This window comes from Lissotriton helveticus, chromosome 10 (assembly GCF_964261635.1).
Source record: "Lissotriton helveticus chromosome 10, aLisHel1.1, whole genome shotgun sequence".
NCBI classification, from domain to species: Eukaryota; Metazoa; Chordata; class Amphibia; order Caudata; family Salamandridae; genus Lissotriton; species Lissotriton helveticus.
The window spans coordinates 365,721,746-365,730,260 of NC_136071.1; positions in this window are offsets into that span (position 1 = coordinate 365,721,746).

The following is an 8,515-nucleotide window of genomic DNA, read 5'->3' on the forward strand; positions in this document are numbered from 1 at the left end:
GATTCGTTCAGCCTCCTTATAGTGTCTTATTTTGAGATTATTACATAAGGGTTTGATCTACCTGTCCCTCAAGTTTTTATATGCCGGGCAGAAAAATAAAATGTGTGGAACATTTTCCTTTACCAGTGTAACGTTTTTACAGAAACTGCATTTATCTGCGTCTTTATCAAGAGTCTTTCTGCCCCATTTGGATTTTGTAACATTAGTCTGTAGGACCCCATATCTAAATTTAAGATATAAAGATTTTGCCACCGGGGGAAAAACTTCATCTAAAAAGTATTCGAATTTAGGCTGATCTTTAAACTGGAGGAACGTCAGAGATAAGGGTCCTAGGTAAGCATGGGCGGATTTTGCGGATCCACGATTCGCGGATTTAGCGGATCCACGGATCGTGGATCCGCAAAATCCGCGGATTTAGCGGATTTGCGGATTGGGGGGCGGGGCTTCATCGAGTGTGTGGGCGGGGCCAAACGGACGGGGCTTCCACGCGAGCGCACATGCCTCTTGTGTGTCTAAAAGGTCAGAGACCGATCAGAGCAGCATCACAGCGGATTTTCGATGGTATATTTGGGAAGAAGGCACATCTGCCCAGCCTCCCAACGCTCACGATTTTTTTTGGGCTGATGAATGAGTCACTGCATTTGCGCTTCAACTAGTTCCAGCGGCCAAGTGTGTGTTACTATGCAATCGCGCCGAAGTGCGCAGGGGTCCCTTGAGTGAAATGTCCATCATAGTGAGTAAATGGCGGGAAGACGGTGCACACCTCGAGTGTGTGGGCGGGGCCAAACGGACGGGGCGTCCATGCGAGCATGCCTCTTGTGTGTATAAAAGGGCAGAGACCGATCAGAGCAGCAGATTAATTTTTGGGCTGATGAATGAGTCACTGCATTTGCGCTTCAACTAGTTCCAGCGGCCAAGTGTGTGTTACTATGCAATCGCGCCGAAGTGCGCAGGGGTCCCTTGAGTGAAATGTCCATCATAGTGGGTAAATGGCGGGAAGACGGTGCACACCTCGAGTGTGTGGGCGGGGCCAAACGGACGGGGCGTCCATGCGAGCATGCCTCTTGTGTTTATAAAAGGGCAGAGACCGATCAGAGCAGCAGATTAATTTTTGGGCTGATGAATGAGTCACTGAATTTAAGCTTCAACTAGGGCACATGCTTTATTGATATCTGCAAGTGTTTCCTGTTGAGGTTTATTTTTTTGTGCCAGGACCGTCGTGCCCGAATGAACCCTGCCCTTCATATTTATTCAAAAGACACCACCGTTGAAATAATTTACGATGGCGCCGGCAAGCTGCCAGCGCCATCCTGCAATAGTTACTTAATTAGCTTCAACAGGAAGCTCCAACTGTTAAAATAAAGCAGGCGCTCGAGCCCCTGCTGTATCTTATCTATTAGAGCTTCCTGTTGAAGCTAATTAAGTAACTATTGCAGGATGGCGCTGGCAGCTTGCCGGCGCCATCGTTAATTAGGCTCGCTTGAACTTTTGACCGCAAAATCCGCTCCGATCGCGGATTGCGGATTTTCGGCAAATTCGCGAGAGTTCGCGGATCGCGGATTTGCCGAAAATCCGCAAAATCCGCGATCGGAGCGGATTTTGCGCTCATGCTTAGTCCTAGGCTAGCATCCTGTAGTTGGGTTTCACATTGGTAATCCCAAAATCGTCTCTTTACTATTTTACTGCAGGATTTATTTAGCTCCTCAGGTTTTTCCCAGTAAACTAATAGACCTATTTTTTTAAACCAGGTGGCAATATGCTTAAACCAAGGGATATCCTTTAAAATACCAAAGGGCAAACCTACTCAGGAGATGCCACTGTGGCAAAAATGGTGATTGTTTGTAGGAAGGGATTCGAAGTGGAGGAGCTCCCACTTTGATCGTTCATTCAGACAAGCGTTTCTGGAGGCAAGAGACTTTTGAATATCACAAACAGTTTTTTAATAAGCACATGATTGTAAGAAACAACCAACTTACCAAAGTAATGCAGGTACAATTTTGAACTCAAACAACTTGCAAGCAATTCCATGTGGTACTTTCTGACAATACGGTACACTGCATTATGGGATTTGTATTCTTTAAATTCATCATGTGATTTTTGATATATTAAGCACGTACTTACGCACGCAGCACTTTACATTTTTCACCTGTGATCAAGGGTATTGCAGCCGAAACCGCGTAAGGACTTTAAAATCAATATGCCTCTGTACCTTCAGCATAAACGTCCTGTCTGCTGAAACAGGCATCATTGTTTGGGTGTCCTGCTGATAATGGATGGGCTGCTCTGTGCTCATTGCGGGAGCACCAGTACTCGGAGGCTGTTGATGGAGATATATATATATATATTTTTTTTTTCTTCAATTACCGGTCCTCACCATCGCCGCTCCTGCGGTGGTGAACCGCTATTCATACACAATCAGAAGCAACCATTTCACACTCGTAATGGAAAGCACTCACAGGTGTGGTTTCAACAGAAAATGCTTTATTGTGCAGACCCCCCTGCACTGACAGACTCGTTTTGCCTTGCGGCCTTTTCAATGTCAGTTTCCCCGTGCAAAAACAGCAGTATTTCATCACAGTGGGTCACATGGTTATTCAGAGACATAAATGATGGGCTAACAATTCATTCCTGTCCAAAAGCGTGGCAGCCATCTTAAATTATTTTTTATAAATACGCTGGTGTGCTACTGCTAAAAGTGAGATATAAAGTTCTTAGTGCGAAAACATTAAAAATCAGCGGTCTTACAACGGGGACAACAAATCATATATACAATACAATAAGCGCTAATCAATTTTGACTTTATTTCATGTCATTTAGTCAATAGCAGCATTATTCGTGTATGATTGTTGGAGAACGTTTCGTGATATAGGAACGTTCTATAATCCCCTTTCATCATAATTGAGCCCTGAATGGGAAAATGCCCGCGATATTGTTGGAGGATTTGCAGTGAGCTAAACAGTCTGAAATCCTACCCCAAGTTGTTCTTTACAGTTTATCTAAAGAAAATAAATAGTAGTACATACTCTTCTCATTTCGAATGAACCCATAACTCTTCATTGTTATTTAGTCCTATTGGAGTCTTTGTCTGGAGATCAATAATATATTTCGACTACATAACCCGTAATTTATTGATTCGTCCCCTCCTCTTTCATCTTTTCCTACCTGATCTATGAAGTAGTATTTCAAGAAATCTTGGTTGCTTTGATGAAATTGCTTGAAATGTCGCGCAACCGGATAGTTAACATCTTTATTCATTATTTCACGCAGGTGTTCAAGTGCGCACGGGTGAATCGTACTTCCTATATATCGCTTGGAACATGGGCATTCCAAACAATATACAACGAAGTCTGAGTTACAGTTCAAAAGTTTATATATAAACAGGCGCCAGTAGGTAGTTATAGTTAGGATCTATTTTCCATAGGAAAAGCATTTTTTCTTTTTCCAATAACTTTAGCGCCGGTTGATGAATCTTCGCAAGATTTTCAAAACTAGTGGCCCGCTCCGGTCAACTCCTGTCTTAAAAGTTTCAGAGTGATCTGCCAAGCGTGGGCTGATAAAAAAGGGGGTTCCAAAACATGTTTTCTCCATGTTATTTTCCGTAGGAAACTTTAGACACAGCTACAGCCTGAAGTGCTGAACGGAATTACACATTGTTTGGCAAAAAGGTAGCCCTTGGTTCAGAAGGAACCCTTTTTTTTTTAAATGGTGTATATCCGTTCAGTAGTTCCAGAGAAATTAAAAAAATAGAGTTCGGAAAATCAATTTCCCATAGGAAACTTTAGCCAAGTCTACAGCCCGAACTGCTGAACGGGATTAGACCACACCATTAGTACCAATTTAACACCCACATTTAGCAATAAGTAACACGTGACCATTCTAAGTTTGCAAAGGGCCTTTCAACACGCTGTTACACTTGTCGCTGCCTTTTGGTAACGTTTGACCCATTTCAGCTAGAAAAAAGGCTTTTTTGGTTCAAATCTGCAGATTAGGGTGCAGATGATGAATTATGTGGCTAATGCAGAAAATGTATAATTGTGCGAAAGTTGGTGCAGCCAAACAGTCACAGAATTCCAGTGGCCCTGCTCATACCTCTGACTAGGTCCACAAGTGCTCCTCAGTGATTCCATCTTTTTTTGTCTCACTGAGTTCATAGTGTAGCTTCTATGGAAACGAGGAAGACTAAACCTGAGGTTACCACTCCACAGCACAGACTACCATAACACATAATTACTCTCCATAACACATAATCTCACTCTACATAATTCCTAAACACTAAATACCACATACATTCTATCCACATAATTTCACTTCACAACATACCACATAATTCCACTACACACAACGTACATCCACTGCACTCCAAAAACCATTAGTAAAAAACCTTTGCATTTGCAATGCCAATAGCTCTAATTCTCACAAATGGGAAACCTATTACATTGCAAACACTTCTTTAACTAGTAGTCGAGTTTGCAGAGTGGTGGAGAAAGGGTGCTGGGCCTCCGACCAGTGCTCAGGCATTCTGGTGCATAGGGCTTACAGGAGGTACCAGTAGGGCTTCTTGGCCCCCAAAGTCTATCAGGAGTAAATTGGACTTCACCCCCCACCCCGTAGTCTGCCAGGAGGGGCATTTACAGAATGGTAGATAAAGAGGGGCATAGCCTCCGAAGACAACTTAGCAATCCCACTGTGCTGGACTTACTGGAGGTAATAAGAGGGATAGTTGGCCCCCAAGGACATTAGCTCCAGTAAGTCCCACACAGCAGCATTGCTAAGTTCAAAGAGCAGGCCACGCCCTCTTTGCCCACCACCCTGGGGTGCTCTTGAATGGGGATTGAAGTCCCCTTCGCTGCTGGGTTTCCTTTAGGGTCCAACTAGCCCACCTCTTACCTCCAGTAAGTCCCACGCAGTGGGATTGCTGAGAGGTAGACAAAGGCCATGCCCCCTTTCTCCACCACTCTGCAAACACGCCCCCTGGCGCGTTGTTAGTTGGGGAATTCATTCCCCTTGAATACTGAGGGTACCTGGGGACCAACTAGCCCAGAGTTTGCAGAGTGGTGGAGAAAGGGGGCATGGCCGCCGGCAAGATGCTGGCTTTAAAAAAAAAATTGTGCAAGGGGGGCTGTGTGGCCCCCTCTTTTTTATTTTTTTAGGGCCCTGAGGTCCCCATCCCCCAGGGCCTGACTCATTTTTCTAAAAATGTTTTAAATCGGACCCCATACCCTGGGGCTTGGCCAGACTTTATTTTATTTTTTAATAATTAACTTATTTGGAGGGGGCCACCTGGCCCCCCTCCTCAGGCCAGTTAAGAACCCCATCCCCCGGGGCCAGCTTTGATACTTTTTTTAATGTATTTAATGGGGAGGGTGGCCACGTGGACTCCCTCCCAGGCCATTTCTGACCCCGGAGACCCCATCCCCCGGGGCCAGGCTGCTCGGTTGGGGACCATGGGAAGAGCCCCAATGACCCCATGGTCCTGCCAACTCCCCGCCTCCTGCAGGAGCTGGCATTGCTTTTGGGCAAGGGGAGCTGCTGACATGCAGCTCCACTTGTTCCTCTGCTTTGCTCGATTGAAGCAAGAGCAGGTTTCCTGCTCTCACTTCAATGAAGCAAAGTAGGGTTTGCTATGGCAGGACGGGAGCTGTGCTCCTGGCCTGCTCTAGCAAACAACAATGTCCCGGGGTGGGCACCCTGGGACATTGCAGGAGCTGCTCTGGGTGGTGGCGGTCCCCAGGACCATCGAGGGCTCCAGGAGAGGGGCACACGCCCCCCTCCCAACTATGTAAAGCCCGGAACCCGTATTTTAAATAAAAAGTGCCCTGGGGAGGTGCCGGTCCCAGGGGATTGGGGGGCCAAAGGCCCCCACTCTATAATCAATTAAGCGCCGGGGGAGGTGGGGGTCCCCCGGACTGCAGGGGGATTTGAAATGAAGCGTGGGAGACCGCGCTTCGTTTTTTTACATTTTTTAGACGGATTCGCGCTCCCGGGGTAACCCCGCGCAAATTTCATTTTTAAATGCTTTATTTTGGACCTGGGGGTCCCTGTGGGACCCCCTAAGCAGGCTTGGAGGGGTCAGGGTGTTTTTTCACTCTTTGTTTTGTATCTTTCTCTTAACTTTTTTTGCTGTTTTCTTGTGACTCAGTTACCGAGTCACAAAATGGCTGCCAATAATTCCTGGTTTGGAATGTTGAGTGTTGCCAGCCAATCAGAAGTCAGCTCGTATTCTGGAGGAGTTGTGATTCCTCCTCGGTGCTCACATATCAAAAGTTTCTTTTTTTAATTTCTCAGGAACTACTGAACGGATTTACACCATTTTAAAAAAAGATTGCTTTCTGAACCAAGAGCTACATTTCCACCAAATTTGATGTAAATCCATTCAGCAGTTCGGGCTGTAGCTTTCTACTGAAATTAACATGGGGAAAACACGTTTTGGGACCCCCCTTTTTTCTCAGCCTCCCCTTGACGAATCTCCCCAGAACTTTCAAGACAGGAGCTGACCGGAGCGCCCCATAAGTTTTGAAAATTTCACAAAGGTTTGCTAACCAGTGCTAAAGATATTGGTAAATCAAAAAACGCTTTTCCTGTCTAAACAAGGTTCTAACTATAACTACATACTGGCGACCGCCAGTACGTAATATAAATTGTATAAGTTCTGGTATGAGGAGCCGGAATACACATTTGACAGGCACTTCTTTATCCAGGTCAGTATGCCACAAAACTTAATGTGCTTTCAGATATTCCAACAATTGTAATCCGCCGTTAGGGTGAGTTTACACCACCCAGAGGTACAGTCCACGTGTGATTCCAGTTGTCACACATGGTTCGGGGCCACTTGGTAGGTGTGGTTTAAATCTAATCCATCCAGATTTCTCAAAAGAAAAAACATACTTAACATGATTGCAATAAAGATGGATGTTTAACCTTTCTCCTTGTAAACGATCTAGCCGCTGATTGCTAGCATATTGAATTTCCCTTAAATCAATTTGCTTTACAAGAAAAAATATCTGAGGTCAGTTTGCAAACTTCAGGAGAATTTCAGTAATGCACCCCATGTGGACGTTATGCTGAAGCCTGGCCATAAGTCAGTAGTCAATTTACTTGTGACATAAATGGGTTGTGCAAATTATGTGATTCACAGAAACACAATTTTTCAAATGCTCTGGCGCAAAACTGTGCCTACGCAGGTGTACATGGCCAAATACAAAATAAAAAAACCACACAATCTTACTCTCTTGTTTTCTTTACAGACTGTATGCATTTTATTGATGCATAAATCACGTGTATGAATGCAGTCGCTATACAATGAAGTCTTTAAGTCAGAGCCACTGGAATTATGGGGCTGGGAAGCATCAAACTTTGCATTAGGGTTGTCTAAATTATTCAACAATAAAAGGCAAATAATGCATTGTAATGCGGTGCATTTTGAGCCAGCATTACTGTATTATTTAAATGTTAAAACTGTCTGGGCAAGTGTTCACCTCATAATTAACAATATCAACAGGCAAATACCGCAACAATAAGCAATTGAAAGGTGACCAGTCCACTCTGGCAAGGGCCCCCCCACTGTGATGGAACACGTCGCTAAATTGTTTGTAACTTTTGATCCATACGAGCTAGAAACAATTTTTGGGTAAAGTCTGCAAATTATGTAGCAGATTATAAATTATGTGGCAAATATGTGAAGATGACCTGTAATTCACGTAGTGCTAAAGGACATCATTTCTTTTTTTTCATGGAAATGCATGACAATTTCCTCCAGTGCTGACTTTTAGCCAACAGATGTTTACATGCTGGATTTGTATTTCCATTGTGAGGCCCCTGGCAGGTATTTTGTGCTGTCAAAATAACTACTTGGGGAGATGGGGATTCTCGCCCCACCCCTCCTTTTCCACTGTACTATTGTGAGTTCAGCAGGTTCTGATGGGGCAGAGGGTGTGGCCTAATGGCTAGAGCGGCCAACCTCGAAGCTGGGGAAGCTGTGAATGTGTTAACCTTTTCGGTGCTGATGACGAGCTCAGCTCGTCATGCAGCACGGTGGCGCTGTGCTGATGACGAGCTGAGCTTGTCATGGCATCCGCGGAATGCCCAAGTGGGGATAATTACCCTGCTGTGCTGGGTGTTCCATTGAGCGGGCGGGGCCATGACGAGCTCAGCTCTTCATCAGCACAGCACCACCGTGCTGCATGACGAGCCAAGCTCGTCATCAGCACCGCGGCACCGCGTGCGGCACCCCTCCCCCATGCCGTGGGGCAATCAGCTCCGGGGCAATGGGGTTACAGCGGGACTGTTAAGTGCCAAAATTAAACATGCTGTTGGCTCAAAAGCCAGAACTGGTTGAACCCACCTCAAGTGACCTCTTGAAAGCAGTGTATTTTTTAAGCATGGGCGGATTTTGCGAATTGGCAATCCGCGAACTTGCGTATTTACGGATTCGCAATCCACAAAATCCGCGAACTCTCGCGAATTTGTGGATTTTTTTTTTGTGTTCGCAAGGGTTTCTGCCAGTTCGCGAGGGTTG